Consider the following 13,243-nt stretch of genomic DNA (forward strand, 5'->3'; position numbering starts at 1 on the left):
TGTCCGGTGTAATCCATGGAGGTCCCGCGTCGCTTCCAGCTCTGCTACATGAAGGTGACAGGAGCTGCAGAAGAACCTTGCCACTCCTGTCAGCTCCACAAAGCAACTGAGGTGAGCCGCGCGATCAGCTGTGCTGTCACTCAGGTTACTCGCGGCCACCTTTGGATCCTCCAACTGTGACTGCAAGTCGCCCGAGTGACAGCGATGAAGTCACAGGTGAGTTGCGGTCTCGGGTGGAGGATCCAGCTAGCCGCAGGTAGCCTGAGTGACGGCAGCGCTAATAGCGCTGCTCACTTCTGTCACTCAGGGGATTAGCGGTCACCGGTGAGTCCTTCACGGGTGACCGCTAATCAGTACGCGACACACAGACAGAGCCACGGTATGTCAATGAAGTCGGGTGAAGTTCACCCGAGTTCATTCTCAGCGCGCGACTGTCTGCGGGTATGCATCAACGACATTTAGCATCACACACATACCATTGCACACGGACATCATACTCACGTCAGTTACGAATCTCACGCACACACTGGCATTACACACGCACACACTGTTAGCATACACCGTTCACACGAATGCCATACGGACCATGAAAACGGACATAAAAACGGATCACGGACCTGAAAAACGGACCGTATTACACGTGCGTGCTTTTCACGGATGTGTGTTTCAGGCCTTATAGGGTGCCGACCTCCGCTGCGAGGTAGGGAGAGTTTAGGGCTATTGCCCCAATCCCTGCCCCCTCCTTTATTGGAATATCTAATTGTGTCTATAGTTACATGGGTGTATGTTGTTTGGAATTTTAATGATAACATAAAAACGTAACGATCCATAAGATAATGGTGGACGCTGGCAATTCATGTAACAAGTGTTCATTTTCCTCATTCTTAATAATTAGACCTTTACATAAGATATTTTTGGTTTAGCACCTGGAATGTGATTACCGTATTTTTCGCTTTATAAGACGCACTTTTCCTCCCCAAATTTTGGGAGGAAAATGGGGGGTGCGTCTTATAAAGCGGTAGCGGGGGGGGGGGGGGGTCCTGTCTGAGGCGATCGGGCGGGTGCCTGTGGCTGCATGCAAGCGGCCGGGTACCTGTACTTGCATGCAGCGGCAGCCGGGTACCCGTGGCTGTGTGCGGGCGGCAGCGGGTGCTGTGTGGGGTCGGCAGCCAGGTACCTGTGCTTGCATGCGGTGGCAGACGGGTACCCATGGCTGTGTGCGGGCGGCAGCCGGGTGCTGTGTGCGAGCGGCAGTCGGGTGCCCGTGCAGGTACCCGGCTGCCGCCCTCACACAGTCACCCATCTGCCGCCCGCACACAGCCATGGGTACCCGGCTGCCACCGCACGCAAGCACAGGTACCCGGCGGCTTGTACGCAGAGTGGGCGGGCAGCCTGCTGGCTGCCACTCTGTGCATGCGGGGCGGGCGGCTGTGCAGCTTACCAGTTGTCCGCGGTCCCACTTTCAAATGATGGCGCCGGTGGAGCTCTTGGATGAGAGCTCCATCTGCGCACGCGCTGCTCCGGGAGTCAGCGCGTGCGCAGATGGAGCCCTTGGATGAGAGCTCCATCTGCGCATGCGTCGCTCCGGGCGCCATTACTTGAATCGGGACCGCGGACACACTCCACCACTGAGCCGTCGCCGCCGCTCCCACCACTGAGCCGCCGCCGCTGCCACCACTGAACCGGGACCGCGGACACACGCCACCACTGAGCAGTCCCTGCCGCTGCCACCACTGAGCAGTTGCCGCCGCTCCCACCACTGAGCCGCCGCCGCTGCCACCACTGAACCGGGACCGCGGACACACGCCACCACTGAGCAGTCCCTGCCGCTGCCACCACTGAGCAGTTACCGCCGCTCCCACCACTGAGCCGTCGCCGCCACTCCCACCACTGAGCCGTCGCCGCCACTGCCACCACTGAACCGGGACCGCGGACACACTCCACCACTGAGCAGTCCCTGCCACCACTGAGCAGTCGCCGCCGCCGCTGCCACCACTGAACCGGGACCGCGGACACTCACTGCACCGGCCTGCTGCACGGCTCACACGCCACGGCTGCTGCCGCCACCACGGACCCCACGGATCCTGCCACCGCGGATGCCACCGCGCCTGCAACCACGGACGCCACGGCACCTGCAACCACGGACCCCGCTGCCACTGACCTGCCGCGCCTGCCAGCACAACCTGTGCCTCCTGTGACCCCGCTTCACCACCACTGCTGCCCCCCTCCGGTAAGAGAACACCGGAGTATAAGACGGACCCCATTTTTCTTTTTTTTACCTTTTTTTATGTCTAAGTTTGGGGTGCGTCTTATATTCCAGTGCGTCTTATAAAGCGAAAAATACGGTATTTTTCTCACAGATACTTCAGATAGAGGGTGATATCCTGACCAGTGATGTACGAGCCTTATACAACTGCCTGTATAGTGTGTTAAACATGTGTATCCTCCAATTCCAGATCCTAAATCAGTGTCAGGAGCACGTGGTCTCAAGCCAGGAGACTGGGTGATACTAAAAAGACAAGTCAGAATGAGCCATGAGTCAGAATCAGATGGACCGATCCAGCTTTTCCCAAACACAGCGACTTCCATGAAGCTTGAGGGAAAACCCATCTGGAGACAACAGCCGCTGTAAAGAGTCATCATACCAGCATAATGAGGGTCACAACACACAGTGCTGGATTATCTTACATAGAACCTTATTATTACCTAGATTGGGATGATACATGGGAAATAACCATGATAAGGGAACAATGGGTGCAGAAACATTATACAAATAAGGGCTCATGGTGGGAAAAACATTATCTGACCTGAACCAACCAATTAGTTTAAAGCTCCAGTCACACTAAGCAACTTACCAGCGATCCCAACAACGATAGGGATCGCTGGTAAGTTGCTGGGAGGTTGCTGGTGAGATGTCACACTGCGACGCTCCAGCGATCCCACCAGCAACCTGACCTGGTAGGGATCGCTGGAGCGTGGCTACACAAGTTGCTGGTGAGCTCACCAGCAACCAGTGACAAGCCCCCAGCGCCGCGTGTAAGATGCTGCGCTTGGTAACTAAGGTAAATATCGGGTAACCAACCCGATATTTACCTTGGTTACCACCGCACGGAGCTACACGTGCAGAGAGCAGGGAGCAGAGCACACCGCTTAGTGCTGGCTCCCTGCTCTCCTAGTTACAGCACACATCGGGTTAATTACCCAATGTGTGCTGCAGCTAAATGTGCACAGAGCAGGGAGCAGCGCACACTGAGCGCTGGCTCCTGCTCTCCTAGTTACAGCACACATCGGGTTAATTACCCGATGTGTGCTGCAGCTAAATGTGCACAGAGCAGGGAGCAGCGCACAATGCTTAGCGCTGGCTCCTTGCTCTCCTAATTACAGCACACATCGGGTTAATTAACCCGATGTGTGCTGCAGCTACATGTGCACAGAGCAGGAGCCGGCACTGACAGTGAGAGCGCTGGAGGCTGGTAACAAAGGTAAATATCGGGTAACCAAGGACAGGGCTTCTTGGTTACCCGATGTTTACATTGGTTACCAGCCTCCGCAGAAGCCGGCTCCTGCTGCCTGTACATTTAGTTGTTGCTGTCTCTCTGTCACACACAGCGATCTGTGCTTCACAGCGGGACAGCAACAACTAAAAAATGGCCCAGGACATTCAGCAACAACCAACGACCTCACAGCAGGGGCCAGGTTGTTGCTGGATGTCACACACAGCAACATCGCTAGCAACGTCACAAAAGTTGTTCGTTAGCAGCGATGTTGCTAGCGATGTTGCTTAGTGTGACGGGGCCTTAAGGGTTTAAGTGACTTTTTAAAGGATAACACACACCTGTATTTAACTGGTATTGTCTTTTCTTGTTGGTATTTGATGCCGTAAAAGTGCTACTCTGTGTTACTGAAGGTAATCGGATCCATGCGTAAGGGAAATTGGTGATAGATTATGGACCCGAGACAAGAAGAGATCCATTAGTGTTGTGATACAATCAGGTGTATTAAGGTAGAAAAGTCTCGAGGACGCGGATAGCACTCAGATGTTGACTGAGAATAAGTCTTTCAGAAACAGTAAAGCTAAAAGCTGCAGCATAACAGTAAGAAGCTTATTCTTGCAATTGCCTTACTCTTTCTAATCGATTAATCTCAAAATCTGGGTGAGCTCTTCAGCATTAAATAGTCTGTTCTAAGGACTGGGACATTACCTATGCCTCTGAACTGTGTGCGGGATGTGATCAGTGTGTAAGTTTGAACAGCTATTGTTTGTTGTGTCTTTCCCTGTGTATGGAAGATGATCGAGAAAGAAGTAGAAACATCAGTTCCCACTTTCCTAGCTCAGGAGGTTAGTTATTCTGTAGATATAGAACAGCTAGACCCCCTTCAGTCTTTCACAGTCCACAGCTAAGCAGTCAGAGTAGGGCGAATACATCAGGCTCCAATCGAAGTCTGTTCCCCTGGGGGCAAAGCCTTAGCATTGCTCGTATAGCGGGCAGAGAGTAGGGTCAGAAGGTTAATAAAGTATTTAGAGGGGGGGGGGGGGGGGGGACTGTTGAGGAGAGCCTTTCCAATAAATACTCAATTAACCTCTTGACAAGGGATTGTGGGAAATATGTCGATTTGCCTTACATAGTTCAGGTTGCAGATTATACACATGACACAGATTTAAAGATGGCTGCCATTTCCTGTTCTCCACACCTTGTCCGGAATGCAAGGAATGTCCAGATGTAAGAAGACCACCATATAGGGAAAGACCCCTGGCTAACCTAGAAGACCAACCCACAGATCAGATGACACCCTGGATTCATGCACTGAAGGCAGACCCGCCCATAAACACGGATCTCCCCATTGGCTAGCCCATGAACTGTCCCATCTGAACTGGTGTCCGCCCCTAGCCTATATCAGAGACCGCACTGGTTCTCCTGTTCTGTTCGGTGCCATCTTTACTGTGATCAAGAAGAGATTTCACATCCGACTGGGTCTGCTGTGAATTCTTTACGCATGCACTTGGTCTACACCAATTAGGCCAGGCAGTAGGCAACTAGTGATCTCTGGTTAAGAGTTCACCCGAACATTGCGAGTGCTACAAAAACAAAAGAATATTGACCAGCACCTCTGAACAGAATAAAGCACGTGTGAAGAGGTGCAAGCTGCCATGACTGCACAATATACAAATAAAATAATACCGCAGCATGTCATGAGTGTGTTATTTCTTCCCAATGCCACACTGGTAATTGTAGAGTTCCAGGATTCATTTACTATCTGCATCATCCGAGCCAACATGCTTGTTTGTTCTGTTTTATTGGGAAGTCTCCAGTTCTTTCTGAATCTCTCTGCAGTGCTCATCATTGCCAGTTCTTGTAGGAGTTTTATAGCCCTAGACTGAAGAATACTTAAAAAGGTAGAGCCGCAATAGGATCTTTTCATACCTCAAAATCTAAAAATGTAAGGAATTACTAAAAGCTAACTATTTAAGGGTAATCCACAGGGATGGCAATGCTGTGGAATTTCCCTGTGGATTTTTGCACAGAACATTTTCAGCAGAGTAGTAAAAACTATGTGGTTGAAACTGGGACAAATCTCATCCATGTGCATTGGAAATATTCCGCAATGTGGACGAGGGATATGGTGGGGGTGAATGAGATTGTGAATTCTGCACAAGTAGATTTTGCTGCAGATTTTGTAGCCTGTGTATAAAGATACTTAGCGTGTTCAGCAATTTTAGCTAGGCTAAGGCTGCTTTCACACCTGCGTTGTTTTGCATCCGTCACAATCAGTTGTGTGAATGATGCAACGGATGCGTTGCAGATAGTGGCACAACGGATATGACTGATGCTGCAAAACAACGATCCGGTTTTTTTTTTTTGTTTTCTTTTTACTGTTTTCCCGGCGGCCGGCTTTTCAGAGCAATCAGCTGATCGCCCGGAGGCTGACTTTTGTGAACGATCAGCTGATCGCTCAGAAAAGCCGGCAATCAGCTGATCATTCCTGCTGCTGGAACTGAATATACAGTCCATCATGGTTTATTACTGTGCGCATGCTCACAGTAAAAAAAGACCCGCTGCACCAAAAAACGTTACAGTGTGCATTCCTACCGCCTGACTGTCAGTCAATAAACGACTGATCTGTCACGCGGTGGATACAACACAGGGCCATCAGTCACATCCCATCGCTAATAGAAGTCTATGGGGGTGGGTGGGGGGGGGGGGTTGGGGGAACTCGGATTCCTGCAAAATATTTTGCAGGATACCGTAATTCCTCAAGGCAACGGATTGTGACTGATGCAAAATAACGCAAGTGTGAAAGCAGCCTAAGTGCTAAATGATGCAGAATATAATCAATATACAGTGGTACCTTGCTTAACGAGAACAATCCGTTCTGGGACTGTGCTTGTTAATCAAGGTACTCGTTCAGCAGAGCAAGATTTCCCATAGGAAATCATTGCAATGCTGACGATCCGTTCCACAACTTCTAAAATGTCCCATCCTGGTCCCCTGTTCTCTCATTCCACACATGCACAAACACACACACAAACACACACATATTATATGCTCACCTTACCTTCCGTTCCATCGCCGGTCTGCTGGGACTTGCTGTTCTCTGGTACGAAGCCGGGCTGTGTAACGCGTTACCATAACGACGAGGCCGGAAGTTCCCGGCCAGAGCGCTGACGTCAAAGGCAGAGCCGCTTGCCTCTGATTGGCCAGCGCTCTGCCTTTCATTAGCGGTGACAGGAAGTTCCTCCCTCGTCGCTATGGATGCAGAGACATAGCGTGGACTGGAGCGCAGCGGCGCACTACAGCACCCAGGAGGCCGGCGATGAAACGAAAGGTAAACATATGTTATATTATATGCTCACCTTACCTTCCGTTCCATCGCAAGCCTCCTGGGTATTTTAGTTTGCCGCGAGGACGTCGCGATGTACCGGGGAACTACAAGAACCATGAGACCGGCGGTGGAACGGAAGGTAAGGTGAGCATAATGAATGAATGTATGTATGTATGTATGTATGTATGTATGTGTGTGTGTACATACTGCAAGTGCGGGTCAGAGTGTGGTGGATGGACGAAACCGGAAGTGTGTGCGGTGAGAAATTTGCTCGTACAGCAAAGCTTTTTCATAAAGCGGGTTACAAATTGAAAGCTTTGCTTGTTAAGCGAAATTCTCGTTAAGAGGGTTACTCGTTAAGCGAGGTACCACTGTATGTGTGGTGGACAATGGCTGTTACATTCTCTTCCCTGAAAAACACCAGTCGCATCATTGTCTCGTCATATTAGCTATTGTGTGAACAACGTCCTGCGTCTTTGTAAATATTGTGCCAATGAGAAAAGTAATATGTTCCTGTGTAATGTATGTTGTGATGCAGTTGTGTCTAGCAAGCTATAATAATAGAACGCTGAATGCGTCCTTCTGTCCAAAGCAGAGCCCATGCCGTGAACATAGCACATGCCGTGTGAGCCAGGGTTGCAGGGGTTCGGCTTCTGCACAGGGGAGCGTAGGTTCTCCATTGAGGCTGCATTGTGCTATGTGTTTAAAGCAGGGCTGTGGGGTCGGTACCCATTTGGTGGAGTCAGTATAAAATGAACTGACTCCAGCAATATATAATAAATTGGGGACAGTAGTTCAATGCAGAATGTGCTGAATATATTTTCATAAGAATGTGGGAAAGTTATGAAATGTCCTATAAATGGCTGTTTTATCCTGATGAAAGAATGTAGGCTTTTAGCTGAGATGAATCTGCGCTGCACTACTTTCATTATAAGTAGTGAAGCTTCTCCTGTTCAGATAAGGGTAAAAACACACTGGGAAGGAAGGAACATCTGCACTCATCTCAGAACTGCTAGAACAGGTTCTTGCTATTTTAACTGACAATGCTTCATACATGATAAGTACAATCAAACTGATGAATGAGAATAACAAAGTTCAATAGCAGCTAGAAGAAAACTTCAGATTCAGTATGTCCGAGATGGAGCCACAGTCCTGTTCCTGAAACTGAGGAACAAACACATAGTACTACAGAAGAACAGCAAAATGATCCTTTAGAATTTGTTGAAGCTGCTTCACATCTCTACTTATCACATGTGCGGTCTTGTGAACACCCTGCAGCCAGCAATAAGGCCTCTTTCACACGTCCATGAAAAACGTTTGTGTTTTTTGCATGGTCGTGTTTAAGGTGTGTATGGCCCTCCATGTGCCGTGATTTTGGCAGACTAGTGTTCACCGTGTGCTATCCCTAATAGCACACAGAGTTGGAACTTTTTACTCACCTGTCCCTAGCACTGCTGTCCCCGATGCTGATGTCTTTGGCCCTACTGCTTCCGGGTCCGCGGTGCAGTGAATATTCATTAGCATAATAAACGGGCCTGGAAGCAAGTGACAGCAGCCCCCTAAGACAGCAGCGCTGGAGACAGGCGAGTATAGAAAATTATTTTATTTCAAAGACACGTGTTTTCTCTGATACATGTCACACGGATCACATCAGTGTGACACACTTGCTGCCAAAGAAAAACGGACTTGTCTCCATGAGGAACACACAGACATGCGTGTGGTCCATACGGACACACAGTGTTTGTGAAAACACCGAAGTGTGCGCAGACCTATTGATTTTAAAGGGTCTGCGTATGTCCGGGTCTCCACTATGTATGAAAACGGACGTCATACGTAACAGAATCATTGACGTCAGAAGGAGGCCTAAGAGATAGTCTGCAAAAAGGACCAGCTAGAACTCTGATTGGGAAGGTGAGAAAATTGGTTGCCGCCAGAACCCCTAAAATTGATTCTATCTTGAAGAGACGTGCTGGGAAAGAGGCAATTATCGATCAAGCCACTCGATGGGGCAGAAATTATTTACTGATTGAGGGATTGCTTGAGCTGAAACTATTTCTTGTAGATATGGCAAACCCTCAGGCAACACTAAATAAAAGGTTAATGGACACAGGTGGCTGAATTGAAGGAATTGCTTTTTCACCTATTTAGGCTATGTGCACACGCTGAAGATTTGGTGCAGAAAATTTCTGAACCTTGTGGCAGAAAAACACGAAACACATGCGGCTTTGGTAATGCACTTTTTTGCATGCAACAAGGAAAATACTGTCAAAGCTAGGTTATAAAAAAAAAAAAAAAAAAAAGAAACTTTCTTGATCTCATTCCCTGTTTCTGTTCTTCTGTTTCATTTTATATTGTCCTGCTCCTGACATCACACACTGTTTTATCCATGCCTTTTTTAGTCTTTTAATGCAACAAAAACGCCGCAAAACCGCACCAAATATTCACTGTGTGAACACACCTGCAGATTTGAAGTTTAATTTCGAAAACTATTTGGATGACATGGAGCAATTCTTTGAATAGGGTTTTTGCAACAGCTATTTCAGTTTCATATATCTAATAAATTATGGACTCAATAATATTTCTGAATTGAAATGAGGTTTATTGTATTAACAAAAAATGTGCAATCTGCATTTAAACTAAATTTGACAGGTGCAAAAGTATGGGCACCCTTATCAATTTCTTGATTTGAACACTCCTAACTACTTTTTACTGACTTACTGAAGCACTAAATTGGTTTTGTAACCTCATTGAGCTTTGAACTTCATAGGCTGGTGTATCCAATCATGAGAAAAGGTATTTAAGGTGGCCACTTGCAAGTTGTTCTCCTATTTGAATCTCCTATGAAGAGTGGCATCATGGGCTCCTCAAAACAACTCTCAAATGATCTGAAAACAAAGATTATTCAACATAGTTGTTCAGGGGAAGGATACAAAAAGTTGTCTCAGAGATTTAAACTGTCAGTTTCCACTGTGAGGAACATAGTAAGGAAATGGAAGAACACAGGTACAGTTCTTGTTAAGCCCAGAAGTGGCAGGCCTAGAAAAATATCAGAAAAGGCAGAGAAGACGAATGATGAGAACAGTCAAGGACAGTCCACAAACCACCTCCAAAGACCTGCAGCATCATCTTGCTGCAGATCGTGTCAATGTGCATCGGTCAACAATACAGCACACGTTGCACAAGGAGAAGCTGTATGGGAGAGTGATGTGAAAGAAGCCGTTTCTGCAAGCACGCCACAAACAGTCGCCTGAGGTATGCAAAAGCACATTTGGACAAGCCAGTTACATTTTGGAAGAAGGTCCTATGGACTCAGGAAACAAACATTGAGTTCTTTGGTCATACAAAAAGGCGTTATGCATGGAGGCAAAAAACCACGGCATTCCAAGAAAAGCACTTGCTACCCACAGTAAAATTTGGTGGAGGTTCCATCATGCTTTGGGGCTGTGTGGCCAATGCCGGCACCGGGAATCTTGTTAAAGTTGAGGGTCGCATGGATTCAACTCACTATCAGCAGATTCTTGACAATAATGTGCAAGAATCAGTGACAAAGTTGAAGTTACGCAGGGGATGGATATTTCAGCAAGACAATGATGCAAACACCGCTCCAAATCTACTCAGGCATTCATGCAGAGGAACAATTACAATGTTCTGGAATGGCCATCCCAGTCCCCAGACCTGAATATCATTGAAAATCTGTGGGATGATTTGAAGCTTGCTGTCCATGCTCGGCGACCATCAAACTTAACTGAACTGGAATTGTTTTGTAAACAGGAATGGTCAAAAATACCTTCATCCAGGATCCAGGAACTCATTAAAAGCTACAGAAAGCAACTAGAGGCTGTGATTTTTGCAAAAGGAAGATCTACAAAATATTAATGTCACTTTTATGGTGAGGTGCCCATACTTATGCACCTGTCAAATTTTGTTTAAATGCGGATTGCACATTTTCTGTTAGTACAATAAACCTCATTTCAATTCAGAAATATTACTGAGTCCATCAGTTATTAGATATATGAAACTGAAATGGCTGTTGCAAAAACCCAAATTGTTATAAAGAAAAAAGGTTAACATTAATAGGGGTGCCCAAACTTTTTCATATAACTGTAGATCTTGGAATAATAATAAGTTCCACAATTGGATGTGTTTACAAAAAAACATTCCTGTGCTGAGATAATCTTATACATATGTGTCACTGCTGTGTACTGTGTAATGGCCGTGTCTGACCGTACAGTGACATGGTCTGATCATACCACAGCTCCTGGGCCGAGGAGGAAGTAATAAAGTGTACAAACATTACAGCACTGGATCACAAATTATATTCTTTGAGGTAAAACATTTTTTAAAAACAGGCAGGGAAATGTGTTCTATCGCACACAAAGAATCAGCTGTGATCCCATGCTGTGCTATTTGTGTACTCTGTTGCTTCCTCCCCTGATCAGGAGACTTTAACACTAGAACTACTGAGATAGTCATTTTGACTACTTTGCACCATGTATTTCTATATAGTTGTCACGAGTCCAGTAGTTCTAGTGTTAAGTATAACTATCCTTGGCAGACACTGAAATTAGATTACCAAGTACTTATAGTTGTCCACAGTGTGGCATATAGTAGACATGTCTGATAAAGGCATTGATGACATGTCATGTAAAGCAATAACTTATTATCCCAGCCAGAGATGTGGGCGACATGGCATCTGCTTTGGGTATTTTCCCTGGCATTTCACACAGATAGATACTGGGTACCAGAATCCTCCCACAGATGGAAAAATTAATATTGTGACCTGCGCTACCGATAACTGAAGGGAAAACAACTGCCTGGGTACTATATCCGATATTATATACTGTCCATGGAGACCAACATGCCATATGTCCCCATACATGTACATTGCCAGGATGAGGACTGTCAGCCAGCATTTACTATATGTGCTGACGACTGGCTGCTCATCAGCGAGACCACAGCGATGGGAAGATCAACCGATGGGAGGGTCATCTAATGGCAAGCTGTGCTGATGGGGGCCGAGGGGGAAGGAAGGCTCACCCCATGACATGAGGAGGGGGGAGGAGGCTCACCTAATGGCAAGCTGTGCTGATGGGGGCCGAGGCTCACCTGATGACTTGGAGGGGAGGGGAAGGAAGGCTCACCTCATGACATGGGGGGGGGGAGGAGGCTCACCTCATGACATGGGGGGGGGAGGCTCACCTCATGACATGGGGGGGGGGGGGGGGGAGGCTCACCTCATGACATGGGGGGGGGGGGGAGGAGGCTCACCTCATGACATGGGGGGTGGGGGAGAGGGGGCTCACCTCATGACATGGGGGGTGGGGGAGAGGAGGCTCACCTCATGACATGGGGGGTGGGGGAGAGGAGGCTCACCTCATGACATGGGGGGGGGGGGGGGAGGAGGCTCACCTCATGACATGGGGGGGGGGGAGGAGGCTCACCTCATGACATGGGGGGGGGGGAGAGGAGGCTCACCTCATGACATGGGGGGGGGGGAGGAGGCTCACCTCATGACATCATGGGGGGGGGGGGGAGGAGGCTCACCTCATGACATGGGGGGGGGGGGGGGGGGGGAGGAGGCTCACCTCATGACATGGGGGGGGGGGCTCACCTTATGACATTCACCTGATGGGGTGGGAGCCAGCCTCATGGGGAAGACTTTCCAGATGGGGGAGCCCACCAGATGGGGGGGGGGTGTCCTCTGCTGGTGGGAGCTCTGGTTCATCAGTTCAGGTAGCTGTCAGCTGCTTGCACCCAGCAATGCATATACACTGGTAGCTGCAGAATGTACTGCACGACCTTCCATCCTGCGCTCTCCGCTGCATTAACCCTCGCTATGCTAGTCACCCCGCTCTTCCTATGGAAGCGCAATAAGCATCAGTCTCACCTGTAATATCCCGGCCGCTGTGATGCACGACGCCTCAGTGCGGTGTACATAGAGCCTGCGTTACCCAGCACACCCGGCCCGCCCACAATTAAGTCATACAGAGCCTTCACTAATGAAATCGCGCTTCTCATCTGTGCACATGATACAAGTATGCTGATTGGATGGGAGGACACACGGCCGTTTTTTGTCTGTGGTCTGATTGGTGGAATGTGAATGGAGCGGAGGTTCTCGGCCGTGCCTAGTTAGGAGCGCTGCGGGCACCTGTGGTAATGGTGCAGCGGCCTCAGCCCGCCAGGTGCCCTGTCCCCTCAGTCTGCGGCCTGTAGAGCAGGGGATTACACCAGTTCATTGCGCCTTTATCAACCCTTTCCTACTGTGGCATATTTTCATTTTTGCGCCTTTTTGTCCATTGCCATCTTCCAAGAGTCATGACTTTTTCCGTCTTGATAGCAGGGTTAGTTTTTTAGGGACGAGTTATAGTTTATAGCTTTGCAGGAGTCCATTCATTTTACCAGTACTGAAAAATAGAAAAAA

The 13,243-nt window shown here is 48.4% G+C and overlaps 1 protein-coding gene across 2 annotated transcripts in view; it reads right to left on the bottom strand.

Annotated features, from left to right (window-relative positions):
• CEP57L1 (centrosomal protein 57 like 1) overlaps positions 1-12,796 on the bottom strand; it is a 67,524-nt gene extending 54,728 nt beyond the window's left edge. For both annotated transcript variants that reach the window (XM_075338358.1, XM_075338356.1), the window contains exon 1: positions 12,710-12,796. The gene's annotated coding sequence lies outside the window, so the exon portion shown is untranslated. The remainder of the gene's footprint in view (positions 1-12,709) is intronic.
• Positions 12,797-13,243: the final 447 nt, after the last annotated feature.

The sequence above is a fragment of the Anomaloglossus baeobatrachus genome, chromosome 3 (assembly GCF_048569485.1).
Source record: "Anomaloglossus baeobatrachus isolate aAnoBae1 chromosome 3, aAnoBae1.hap1, whole genome shotgun sequence".
In the NCBI taxonomy this organism is placed as follows: domain Eukaryota; kingdom Metazoa; phylum Chordata; class Amphibia; order Anura; family Aromobatidae; genus Anomaloglossus; species Anomaloglossus baeobatrachus.